Source organism: Heterocephalus glaber, unplaced genomic scaffold, assembly GCF_053883595.1.
Source record: "Heterocephalus glaber isolate CG9 unplaced genomic scaffold, H.glaber_assembly_v1.0 deba00001442, whole genome shotgun sequence".
NCBI classification, from domain to species: Eukaryota; Metazoa; Chordata; class Mammalia; order Rodentia; family Bathyergidae; genus Heterocephalus; species Heterocephalus glaber.
The window spans coordinates 24,511,546-24,525,214 of NW_028258296.1; the positions used below are offsets into that span (position 1 = coordinate 24,511,546).

Genomic DNA, 13,669 nt, shown 5'->3' on the forward strand with positions numbered 1-13,669 from the left:
TTTTATGTCATCTCCACTCTCTCCTGTTTCTTCATTGAGCCCAATCAGTCTTATGTTATTCTTTTTTGCATCATCTAGCAGCTGCTGGATGGATTTCTCATGTTCCCTTATAATTGTGAAACAATTTTTCTTTTCCTGGTCACTAATTGCAATCTTATCTTCTACATCTGAAATTCTGTCCTCACATTGGCTCATTCTTCTGTGTAGACTTTCAGTGGAGTTTTTCATGTCCTGGAAATCTATTTGCATCTGTTTTATAGATTCCATTTGTTTCTTATGTTGGGATTCCATCATGTTCCTGAGCTCCTCTCTAGATTTATTAATCATGTCTTGCACTAGGGGCACAATTTCTCCTGTTATCTGAGAAATTATTTCTGATTTCATTTTTTCCAGATCCCCTTTTGTTGTCAGTTCAGTGGGTCCAGGTGCTTGAGTATCAGAGTGTTCCATCTCATTTCCTTTGGGGTTGCTGTAGGTGATCTGGAAGTCTGATTTTGAGTCTTATTTACGTGTTTTCTCATTTTGACTGGGGCAGGGGGCTGTTAGTGCCTGCACGGATCACCTCCTCTGAGCTGGGTGAGGTGCGACAGGGGCCGTGAGCAGCGGTAGGGATGGTGACCCAAAAGCCCTTTCCTGTGGGCTAGGAGCAGCCGGAGGGATGGTGGCTGGGAAACCCCTTCCTCTGGACCAGGAGCAGTGGGATGGTGGCTCAGAAGCCCCTTCCTCTGGGCCAGGAGCAGCAGGACAGAAGGTGGCCCAAAAGCCCTTTCCTCTGGGCTGGGAACAGTGGGAGGGATGGTGACTGGGCAGCCCCTTCCTCTGGACCAGGAGCAGTGGGACGACGGCTCAGAAGCCCCTACCTCTGGGCTGGGAACAGTGGGACTCAGTACCTTGGTCTGGTGGTCTGGTGTCCTCTGTGTCTTTGTAGTGTGGAATCAGGTGGCTGCCTGTCTGCAGCGGGGTGATTCGGTGTCTTCCGCGCAACTCAGGACCTCGGTAGGGCATGCACAGACCTGCCTGTCTGCAGCGGGCTGATTCGGCGTGTGTTCCGTGCGACTGGGGACCTCGGTAGGGTGTCTGGAATGGCTCTCATAACTGAAAAACTCTGGCCACTGATCTTCCTTTTAAAAGTCATCTTGCTTCTGAGTATAAGAGATGTGTGTGATCTGAGACCATCTTAGAACTGCACAGACATGAGTGAAGAGCATGTACTTTAATGTGGTTGATGATTTTAATCACATCCTGCAAAAAGTTAAGTTCAGGTGACATTTTTGGCCAGCCAGCATCTTCTGAATGACACATGCATAGATTCACATTCAGAGGTTACCTTTTTGACTCAAGTAGTGAAACAAGAAAGCTGTCCAGTCATGGCACCCACTTCATCCATATATATACCAACACAAAATGACCAATTCTGTTTTCCTGATAGTAATCATTCAAAGACTTGAATAGTTCTTCAGCTGTGGTGTTGGTTGACAATAAAAGTGTACATACTATATCCTTGTGCATATCCTCCTGAAAATATATCACACAAGCATTGTCACCTTCAGTAGACTGGTTAATCTGAATCATACACCATGGTGACTCATACAGTTGTTCCTCAATATTCTCTGCTATTTCATCAGTTTTTCCAGTTATAATGTTAGTCAAAATAGGGACATATTCCACCTTCTGAACTACAACCTTTCCTTAAAGTTTATGACAAATGTCCTCAGTAGCATGCAGGATCAACTCTTCACCAAGAGTAAAGCAGTTAACCACCAAGAATGATCCTCTCAGTGCAGACACATTTGATGAAATGGTGAACTTCAATAATTGCTTCTGTCCTTGTGTTCACTGTTTTCTCTTTTGAAAAACCCGAAAGTCTGTCTTTCAGTACAGGGTCATTGGTGTCCATACAGCTAGGCAGTTTGGGAGTTTCATGGCTTCATTGGATAGCCAGTCCCCACATATTATATAAAGTGGGCTTGGAGATTGTGAATCACTTGTTGCAATGAAGGCATAATTGAACTGGGACTCTTAGTATTTTCTTTTAAATCCAGCTTTTTTTTGTTGGTAGTCTTAGAATCTTCTGTTGTTTCATTGTTGAGTCTCTCCCCCTTTTCAAAAACAGTGCTCCAGTGACATTTATTTTTCACCCATTTTTAGGCTAGTGTTAGCTTGTGGCCTTACAAAATTATGACTGAAGCCAGGTGTAGTGGCACATGCTTATAATCCCAGCACTTGGGAGGCTGAGGCAGAAGGATCACTGTGAGTTCAGGCCTGGGGTACATAGCAAGACCTTGTCTTAACTCCCTCCCTCCAAAAGAGCCAAAACAAAAAACAAAAGAATTGTGACTGAGACAAGTGTACAGTACAGGAAAGAGGCATGAATGGAAGTGGTAAATAAAATAATGGGTAAGCCACATATGGACTAAAATAAATGTTGGATTCTAATATACCACCAGATGCAGTTGTACACTTGAATTACAACAATTCACTTTCCACTATGAAGTCTGCCACTGGATGCAGCTTAATTTTCACTTGCCACACACTGATACAATTTTGATATGATCCTGAAAGCAATGGCTCCATTGTGGTGTCTGTGCAGTGCAATCTCTCTGCTAAAGTTAATCTGTATTTGTAGCCACTCCTTCATGCTAGCATCACTGCCTCAGCTCCATCTCAGATCATCAGGCATTAAATTCTCAAAAGGAAAAAACAATGCAGATCCCTGCCATGGGCAGTTCATAATAGGGTTCACACTCCTATGAGAATCTAATGCTGCTGCTGATCTGACAGGAGGTGGAGCTCAGGCAGTGATATCAGTGGTAGGGAACAACTGTAAACACAAATGAAACTTTGCTCATGCTCACCTGCCATTCATCTCCTTCTGAGTGGTCTGGTTAGGGACCCCTGCCCTCCAGTGTAGGTCTTAGTATAATTCATTAAAAAGTTATAAATATTCTTCCACATGAGGTGAGAGTATTGTGTGTTATGGAAACTAGAAAAGGGAATAAGGTCAAATGTTAGCCTTCAAGAGCAAAGAGTAGATGGGCATGGTATTACACACCTGTAATCTCAGCTATTTGAGAGACTGAGGCCTTAGGATCTCATGTTTGTAGGCCAGCCTGGGCAACTTAGCCAAACCTTGTCACAAAATTTAAAAAGGGAGGAGTGGATATAGTTCAGTTGCAGTGTGCCCTTGGTTTAATCACTATTACTACAAAAAATAAACAGAAAAAGAGTAAAGAATAATGAATGCTTTTTTGATATCCAAAATCAGGCTAATTAGATAAAAAAAAATTCTCTTTCTCTCTCTCTCTTTCTCTCTCTCTCTCTCTGTCGTGGTGTATCTCCATACATTAAACCATGCATGTGTGCATGAATATATATGCACCATTAACCGCCTCTAGAATTATTTTTTACCCACACAACCACTTATCCCAAAATATTTTTATTTCAGTCTTCCCTAAGGTAATAAAGAGCACTACCATCAAACTACTAGGGCCTGCAAAAATAAAAGTGCACATAGGCATGATTTTATAAGTCAATTTTATTTTTTTTATTTTTTTTAACCTGCAATTGTAATTTTTAATGTATTGCTATTTAAAAATTCTGAGATAGCTAAAATTTAGATAAATACTTGTTGTTTGGAAATGATATTTAAGTAACTAATGCTGTGAACATTTTTGTTAAGTTATACCATACGAAGATTCTCTTGTTTGAGACGGGGTCTCACTGTGTAGTTCTGGTTGTCCCTGAACTGTGTAGCCCAGACTGGCCTCAAACTCACAATGATCCTCCTGCCTCAGCCTCCTGAGTGCTGGGATTACAGGTGTGCAGCACCATGGCCAGCCCATATTAAGATTCTAAAAGATACAGTTAATATATATTATGTTGATTAACTGGTATTTGAAAATAAGTTTTTTTTTTCTGAGTAGCCTTTCGGAAAATACAAATACAGCTTCCAGTCATATGTTACTTTCCTAACTTGTAATGATTAAAAATCCCCTCATCGGGCCCAGGATGTAGCTCAGTACCGGTGAGGACAAGGTCCTGAGTTTGATCCCCAGTACCAAGAAAAAGAAAACCCTCATCAGGAGAGAATTAAATATCACTAGGTCTGCTGGGGATTTAGCTCAGTGGCACTCTCCTGCCTGGCAAATACAAGGTTCTGAGTTCAATCTCTGGTACCAAAAAAAATATCTCTAGATCAAAAGTCTAGCAAATTCGAGTTCTCTCTCCCTCTTCTGCATGTCCTCTTGCAGCCATCACGTTTCTGCAGCTTCCAGGCTCTCAGAAACCAACACTAGGAAAGCTCTCTAAAAGGCGTGGCGGTGTTTACGAGTCTCTGAATGATCACAGCCGGCGTTCCGCAGATCCGCTTCCTCCAGAGTGAGCGACTCGTCCAGAGACCTGAGGAAAGGAAGCGCTGTTGCCAGGGAGAAGGGCGGACTGCTCGGAGACCCGTGGAATTTCTCAATGAAGTCTTTGATGTGGCTTATCCTATGAGAAATGTTAAATTTCTGGATGATCCTTTTCCCATTTGCTAGCCATATCTGTATATTAGTGATGGGCTCCAAGTTATTCAGTGAAACAGCGGATAAATTATTTTTACTTTCAACTTCAACAGCCTTTGTTTTAGAAACAATTTTTGTTGTGGCACTTCCCAGTCTGTGGCCCTGCCCTGAGAAGGGGTGGAATGCAGGCTTTGTGGACGTGCATACTTCATTTTTCTTATCTTCAACTTTAACACCCACCTCCTCCTTATTAAAAATTCTCTGTCATTCTGAAGGCAATTCCCCCTTCTTGATGGCGTTCAGAAACTGCTGACTTGCACCATCAGAATAACTTTTAAAATCATCGTTGACTGTGAATCCATTTTTCCATAATTTTATACTTACATCTACCTGTTTCTTCTGTTCAGTGGAGGATAAGCATTTGGCTCCAATCTTCTGAGCTTCCTCAAAGAAGCTGTCAACAAAATATTCACAATTCTTTTGTTGATTATCACTAAGAGGGTGATTGTCAGGTCCTGTTTCACAAACCCATTCTTCTTTTATACTTTCAAGATTATCTACTTCTTTCATTCTCTTGGTGTTACCCGGGGAGCGGCCTCGCGGCCTGGCCCTCCAGTCCCTCGGGGCCCGCGGGCACCATTGCCACCGCCGGGCGGGAATCGCTCCGGACGGCGGGCCGCCCCCAGACCCGCTCAGGCTATGCGGTCGCGCGCCGGAGTCACAAGCGCCCCCAGCGGCCTCCCCAGGGCGCGGGCGTGGAGGACGGGTTATAAGTCAATTTTACATCATAAGAAAAGTCAAATAACAGATGCTAATCTCTCATTTAGGCCTCATAAAAAAGCCATGAAAGAGATATTTGTATCAATTCAATTTGCATGGAAGGAAACAAAACCATGAAGTTTCAGTAGTTCTGAGATCGCAGAGCTGGTGTATAATAAATCTACAATGAAGTGGGAGGTGGTACAGTTTATGAAAGTAAGTCTGCTTGTTACAAAAATGTAATAAGGAAGGCAAATATAGATTTCAAATCTGTAATGTGGAAGTTAAAAAACCCTCTGGTGTGTATTGATGATAATTAGATCAAAATTAAGTCAGATTCCATTAAGGAATACATTTCAAGAAAATGAGTCAATTATTTTTTTAGAATAAATAGACTCTTTAAATAGATTTTAATGGACTTGTCTTGCTGCCTTGCTGTCTTTACATAGTACACTGTCTCCAAAGATGGCAGCATACTCTCATCTCTAGATATCCAGAAGAGATGGAATCCATTTCTTCTTCCTTTGAATCTGGTCTACTCTTGTGACTTGCTTTGACTATGACAGTTCTAGTACTAGGTCTTTAGAAGCACGGAAATTCCTATTTTGCTTTCTTGGAAGGCAGCAACTATGTGAACAAGTTTAACTACCATGTTAGAGAGATTAGTCATGCAGATGGATAGAGGTTGAATGGTTAGATGATGCATGAATGGATGGATAAATTGACTGGAAGCAAAGAAAAGCCATCGGTGCAGAGCTCTACCTAAATTACAAAACCATGACAACATGAAGAATTGTGTAGTTATTTTTGCCAGCTATTTCATTTACCCATTGCTGTGTAACAAACTACCATAGACCCTAAGCAATAGGTAACTAAAACACCTACAGTTAGTTCACACTGTATTTTACATTGACCAACAGAAGTAAAAGTCATGAATGTATAATGTTTTGCTCAGTTGTTTAATCAACCTGAGGCTAAATATCAACTTTTTATTTCTTACAGATTAAAGATAACCATAAATCTTCTGTTAACATAATGCCAGTATGATTTATTTTTGCCATTCAAATTTGAAAATTGCAGGGTTCTGGACAAACATCTCATTTATTCCTCAAAAAAAATTATTCCTCTCAAAGTCTTTTTCAGCTTATTTAGCTTAAAACATAATTGTCTGAATTCAGTGAAACTGTAGAGTTTGGAAAGGAAAATAAAACTCAAACAAAAAAACAGAAATCATCTTAGAATTGTTGGAGACAAAGAATCAATTTTTAAATTCCTGTTAACATGGAAAAACAGTTGGATAAACAAGCTCCAGAACCAATGTTTGTCCTTAGGTAAGGCATTAGTGTCAATCTCCTTCTCCACTGAAGTTAAAAGAAAACTCTTGAAGCTAGCAATGTTTCCTTCTGTTGCATTTCATAGCTCAACTCCCTCCCGTGGTCATTTGGTAGAACTGGAAAGAGAAATAATATAGACAAAACCAAAGCCTACAAGGATGTCTGAATAATTTCAAGTATCCTAAGTACACAGAAAGTTAACTTAGAAAATCTCCATACAAATCTGGAAATAAAACTATCTAGGTAGATACCTTTCATGTGTGCCACCCCATTTATCGCCAGAAAGGATGGTTAATTAAAGTGGTAGAGGTTCCTTCTCCTCTTCCTAAATTACATGCATAGCTGACAGTGGCACAAGGTAATCACAGGAGGACAAGATTTTTCAACAAGTATGTCCTAGGAAAGATCTCCCTAAAGCAAATGTCAATTTTCTATCCTATTTCCCTACCACCTACTTCCCCCACCAAAAGTTTCTTGTGTATTCTTTTTAAGATATTTTATGCCTTTATAGGCATATATGTTCCCCCTTGCACAGATGTTTAAAATATAAATGTTTCCTCATATGTATATATTGTTCTTTTATTAGTGAGCTTTCCATTACTGTAACAACATACCTCAGGTAATCAACTTTTAAAAAGGGAAGATTTATTTTGGCTCACAGTTTTGGAGGTTTTAGTTCATGTTCAATAGCCTCCATGGTGAGGCAGCACATCATGGTGAGAGCATATGGCAAAGAAATACCATAGTAAGGAAGCAAAAGAAAGGAAGAGGAAGGGTCAGGGCCCCACTCAGTGATCACAAGACCTCCTGCTAGGCTTCACCTCTTAAAGTTTCCACTACCTCCTAATAATGCAGTTGAAGACCAAGCCTCTAGCACAAAAACCTTGAGGAAACATTTCAGATTTAAAATATAACACGCTACAATCTTAGCAATTCATGTTAAAATAAATTATATTTTTAAGTCGAATAACTCCTTGGGGAGTCAGGCATAGTGGCACATACCTGTAATCTCAGCACTCTTGGGAGGCTGAGGCAGAATCACACATTTGAGCCCAGCCTGAGCAACTTAGTGACTTAGCAAGATCCTGTCTTAAAATAAAAAAGCCTGGAATATAGTTCAGTGTGAGGATCCTAGGATTAATCCCTAGTACAAAAAAAAAAATCAAACAAACAAACATAAATAAATCCTTGAGGTAGGCATTTATTCCAATTGTGCAAGTATGTGTAAAGGAAGGAAATTCTGATACTTGCTATATCATGGATGAGAGATTTTTATGCTAATTAGCAAAATTATGTTAGAGACATTATGCTAAATAAAACAAGAAGGGGGAGGACGAATATTGTACCATTCCAATTATATGAGGTACCTAGACTATTCAAATTCATAGAGAAAGAAATTAGAATGGTAGTTGTTAAGGGCTAAAAAGAAGGAAAGGAGGGCATGTTTTAATGGGTATAAAGTTTCATTGGGGAAGATGAAAACTTTCTGGAAATGGAATTTAGTGGTGGTACACTGCAATGTAAGTGTACCCAGTGCCACTAAAATGTACACTTAAAATGGTTAAAATGTTAAATCATATGTCATATATAATTTACCACAAAAAAATCATTATTAGGAGAAAATGACATGAAAATTCTGGAATGTAAAAAGAAAATAGAACTACTGGAATTAAGATCCTGATAGCTTGAAAGCAGATTAGGATTCCCTCTGTTATGTTTGTTTCATTAAAAGTTATTTTTTATTGTACATTTTTGCAGTACATAGTGATCATATTTATTGTGAGATGTTGGTACATGTACATGACACTTTTTCTGTTTTTGTTTTAATTTTTTTCTTTTGTTTTAATATGTCTTTGATTTTTGTTCTTCATTTTTATTGGTATCTTCTTTTTTCATTAAGTTTATTGGTACATTTTAGGTAAACAATACAGTTACATTCATGATTGGGAACTTGTACCTTTACATGATGCATCTTGGTTCTTATTTTTTCCCTATTCCCCAGCCCTCCCTTCAACCACTCCACCCCTCCCTATTTACAAATACTTTGACAAATTTTAACTCTTTTTTTTTTGGTTCCCTCCCCCTCCTATCCCTCCCTGCTCCTTGCAACCCTTGACTACTTTCCCACTTGAAAAAGCTCTATTTTCATTTTTTTCTTCAAACTTTTTTTTATCCCCTTTCTCTTCTCCCCCTCCATCTTTTGATCCCTTTCCTGTTTGAAAAAGATCGTCCTGCTTCCTATCATCTCTTATATTTTGCTCTTTATTTATATTTTGGCTTTTTCATTTAAGAGAAGCCCAGTGGTATTTAAGATTGTATATCTGATTTGTTTCACCTAATAGTATGATCTCATATACGTTTGAAAAAGAAACATGTAAAGGGGGCAATAGATTATAAGAAAAAAGCCAGGTTTCACTGCTCTCAGCCGAGAAAAAGGGGCTTCCAGGCCACCATTCCACCACTCCCAGCCCAGAGGAAGGGCCTTTAGGGCCACCGTTCCACCACTCCCAGTGCAGTGGAGGTGAGCCCTGTGGGTGCAAACAGCACACCCCCCCCATAGAAATGAGAAGACATGTAAACAAGTCTCAAAACCAGACTTCCAGATCACCTACAACAACTCCAAAGGGAAAGGAGATGGAACAGTCTGATACTCAACCACCTGAACTCCCTGAACTGGCAACAAAAGAAGATCTGAAAAAAATGAAATCAGAAATAATTTCTCACGTAACAGCAGAGATTGTGCCCATAGTGCAAGACATGATTAATAAATCTAGAGAGGCCATAGATAAAAAAAAATAGAGGAACTGAGGAACATGATGGAATCCCAACATAGGAAACAAATGGAATCCATAAAACAGAAACAAACAGATTTCCAGGAGATTAAAAAATGCATTGAAAGTCTACACAGAAGAATGAGCCAATGAGAGGACAGAATTTCAGATACAGAAGATAAGATTTCAGTTAGTGACCAGGAAAAGAAAAATTGCTTCAAAATTGTAAGGGACCACAAGACATCAAACCAGCACCTGCTAGACAATGTAAAGAAGAATAACTTAAGACTGATTGGAATCAATGAAGAAACAAGAGATAGTGCAGATGACATTTTAAAAAACCTGTTCACTGAAGTAATGGCAGAAAATGCCCCAAGCAGGGCAAAGAACTTGACATACAGATAAGTGAGACATATAGGACTCCAACTAGCCATGATCAAAAAAAATCTACACATAGGCATATAATTGTTAAGATTCCAGAAACCCAACAGAAGAACAAAGCTCTATAAGCAGTTAGAGAAAAGAAACAAATCACATAAAAAGGAAAGCAAATCAGAATCACAGCAGACTTCTCAATGCAAACGCTCAAGGCAAGAAGAGCTTGGAGTGATGTAGTTCAAGCCCTAAAGGAAAACAGCCTCCAACCCAGACTGATGTACCCTGCAAAATTACCTTTCAAAATTGACGGAGAAATAAGATACTTTCGTGATAAAGAAAACCTTAGGAACTTCATGAATACCAAACCAACACCCACAAAAATTTTAGACAACATCCTAGGAAAAGACAATGAGGACCACAACCCCAGGAAGCCCAGCAGAATGAATCCGTTGGGCATGAGAAATTAAACGCAAAGGGGGAGAATCCAACAAAAAGAAAAAGTCATGACAATGATAACTCAATACCTATTAGTTATAACCATCAATGTTAATGGTCTCAATTCACCAATGAAAAGAAATAGACTGGCAGAATGGGTCAAGAAGAGAGATCCAACAATATACTGCATACAAGAAATGCACTTAATTCAAAAAGAGACTCATAGATCGAAAGTTAAAGGGTGGAAAACAATACTCCATGCAACAGCAACCCCCAAAAAAGCAGAAGTAGCTATTCTCTTTGCAGATCAAGTGGATTTTAAACGAACACTGATTAAGAGAGACACAGGACATTATGTCCTCGTAAAGGGAACAATCCAACAGGAAGAGATGACAATCATAAATGTCTATGCACCAAACACCAGTGCACCCAACTATATAAAACAAATATGGACATGATAAATCATATAAACATTAATACAATGGTAGTGGGGGACCTCCATACCCCACTGTCACAGATAGATCAACTAGACAAAAAACAAGCAATGAAATACTAGAAATCAATTGAACTCTTGAACAAATAAACTTAACAGATATTTACAGAGTATTCCACCCCACAAAATCAAAATATGCATTCTTTTCAGCTGCACACATGTCATTCTCCAAAATAGACCACATACTCACTCATAGAATGTATTTAGGTAAGTGCAAAGCAACTGAAGTTATCCCCTGCATATTATCAGACCATAGTGTGATGAAATTGGAAATCAATAGCAAAATAAACCACAAGAATTTCATAAACACATGGAAATTGAACAACACACTTCTGAATATCCAATGGGTCACAGAGGAGATTAAAGAGGAACTCAGACAGTTCCTTCAATTAAATGACAATGACAATACAACATATTGGAATCTATGGGACACAATGAAAGCAGTCTTATGAGGGAAATTCATAGCAGTGAATACTCATATTAGGAAAACAGAATGAGCCCAATTAAACAACCTGATGCAGCACCTCAAGCTTCTAGAAAAAGAGGAGCAGGACAAACCCAGAGCTCATACAAGGGAGGAAATTATAAAGATCAGAGGAGAAATCAAGGCAATGGATACTAAGAGAATGATACAAAAAAATCAATGAAGCCAAGAGTTGGTTCTTTGAAAGAATCAACAAAATTGACAAACCCTTAGGCAACCTTATCAGAAAAAGGAAAGAAAAGGGCCAAATCCATGCAATTAGGAATGAAAAGGGTGAAATGACAACAGACCCAGCAGAAATCCAGAGATTCATCAATACCTACTTCCAGAACCTATATGCCAATAAGATGGAAAACACAGAAGAAATGGACAGATTCCTAGATATGTATGAATTACCAAAGTTGAACAAAGAAGACCTAAAAATTCTAAACAACCCAATATCAATCAATGAAATTGCAAATGTAATTAAAAACTTACCAATTAAGAAAAGCCCTTGTCCTGATGGCTTCACTGCTGAATCCAACAAGTCATTTAGAGAGGAACTGCTGCCACTACTGTTTAAACTCTTCAATGAAATTGAAAGGGAAGCAATACTCCTGAATTCATTCCTGGAAGCAAGCATCACCTTGATCCCCAAAGCAGAGAAAGACCCAACTGAAAAAGAGAACTATAGGCCAATCTCACGAATGAACATAGAGGCAAAACTCCTTTATAAGATACTGGGAAATAGAATACAGAAGATCATCAAGAAGATCATGCACCCTGATCAAGTGGGATTCATCCCAGGGATGCAGGGATGGTTCAATATATGAAAATCAATCAATGTAATACACTATATCAATAGAGCCAAGGACAAAAACCATATGATTATCTCAATAGATGGAGAAAAAGCATTTGACAAAATCCAACATGCGTTTATGATAAAAACCCTACAAAAAATTGGAATAGATGGTCTCTACCTCAATCTGATAAAAGCCATCTATGAACAATATCATACTAAATGGTCAAAAACTGAAATCCTTCACACTAAAATCAGGAACAAGACAAGGGTGTCCACTATCACCACTCTTGTTCAGTATAGTTTTGGAAACATTAGCCATGACAATTAGACAAGAGAAAGAAATAAAAGGAATAAAGATAGGAAATGAAGAAGTCAAATTGTCATTCTTTGCAGATGACATGATACTCTATATAGAAGACCCAAAGAACTCCACCAAAAGTCTTCTAGACTTAATAACCAAATTCAGTAAAGTAGCTGGATACAAGGTCAACACACAAAAATCAATAACTTTCCTCCACATGAGCAATAGATTCACTGAGACAGAAATAGGGCAAACAATTCCTTTCACAAGAGCATGCAAAAAACTGAAATACAGGGCGGGGGATTTAGCTCAGTGGTTTTACTGCCTGCTGCACAAGCACAAGGACCCAAGTTTGATCCCTGGTACAAAAAAAACAAAAACAAAAACAAAACTGAAATACCTAGGAACCAACTTAATAAAAGAAATCAAAGACCTCTTCTCTGAAAAGTATAGCACTCTGAAAAGAGAGATTGAAGATGATATTATAAAATGGAAAGACATCCCTTGCTCTCAGCTAGGAAGGATCAATATAGTAAAAATGGCCATACCTCCAAAACTGCTATATAGATTCAATGCAGTCCCAATTGAAATGCCAGCAGCATACTACACAGACATTGAGAAAACAATCCAAAAATTCATTTGGATCAAGAAGAGACTCAGAATAGCAAAAGTAATTCTAGGTAACAGAGGCATGGCGGGGGGTATCACAATCTCCAACTTGAAACTATACTACAAAGCTACTATGATAAAAACAGCATGGTACTGGCAAAGAAACAGGCCTGAGGACCAGTGGAACAGATTAGAAGATGCAGAAACAATGCCTGACACACTCAGCTACCCCATCTTCGATACAGGAGCCAAACACCCTCACTGGAGGAAAGATAGCCTCTTTAATAAATGCTGCTGGAAAAATGGGGCTTCAACTTGGCAAAGATTAAAACTAGACCTATATCTCCCACCAAGCAATAAACTAAAATCTAAATGGATTAAAGATCTAAATATTAAAATAGAAATGCTGAATCGGCTGGAACAGAGGTTAGGTAGAACTCTTGAAGACATTGGTGTAGGAAAAGATTTTATGAACAAAACCTCAGTTGTCCGTGAACTAGTGCAAACAATCAACAAGTGGGATCTCTTCTTACTAAAAAGCTTTTGCACAGCAAGAGAAACCACCAACAGTGTAAAGAGACAACCCACAATGTGGGAAAAAACCTTCACCTATTGTTCCTCAGACATAGGTCTACTATCTCGACCCTATAAAGAACTTTAAAAAATCAGACCTCCCAAATTTAAAGACCCAATCCAAAAATGGGCATCTGAAATGAATAGACATTTCTCACACAAAGAAGTAGAAATGGCAAATAAACATATGAAAAAGTGTCTAACATCACTGGATGATGCAAATGAAAACAATGCTGAGATTTCATTTCA

The 13,669-nt window shown here is 38.8% G+C and overlaps 1 pseudogene; it reads right to left on the reverse strand.

Annotated features, from left to right (window-relative positions):
- Positions 1 to 316: 316 nt before the first annotated feature.
- LOC147827645 (UBX domain-containing protein 2A pseudogene) lies at positions 317 to 11,009 on the reverse strand (annotated as a pseudogene).
- Positions 11,010 to 13,669: the final 2,660 nt, after the last annotated feature.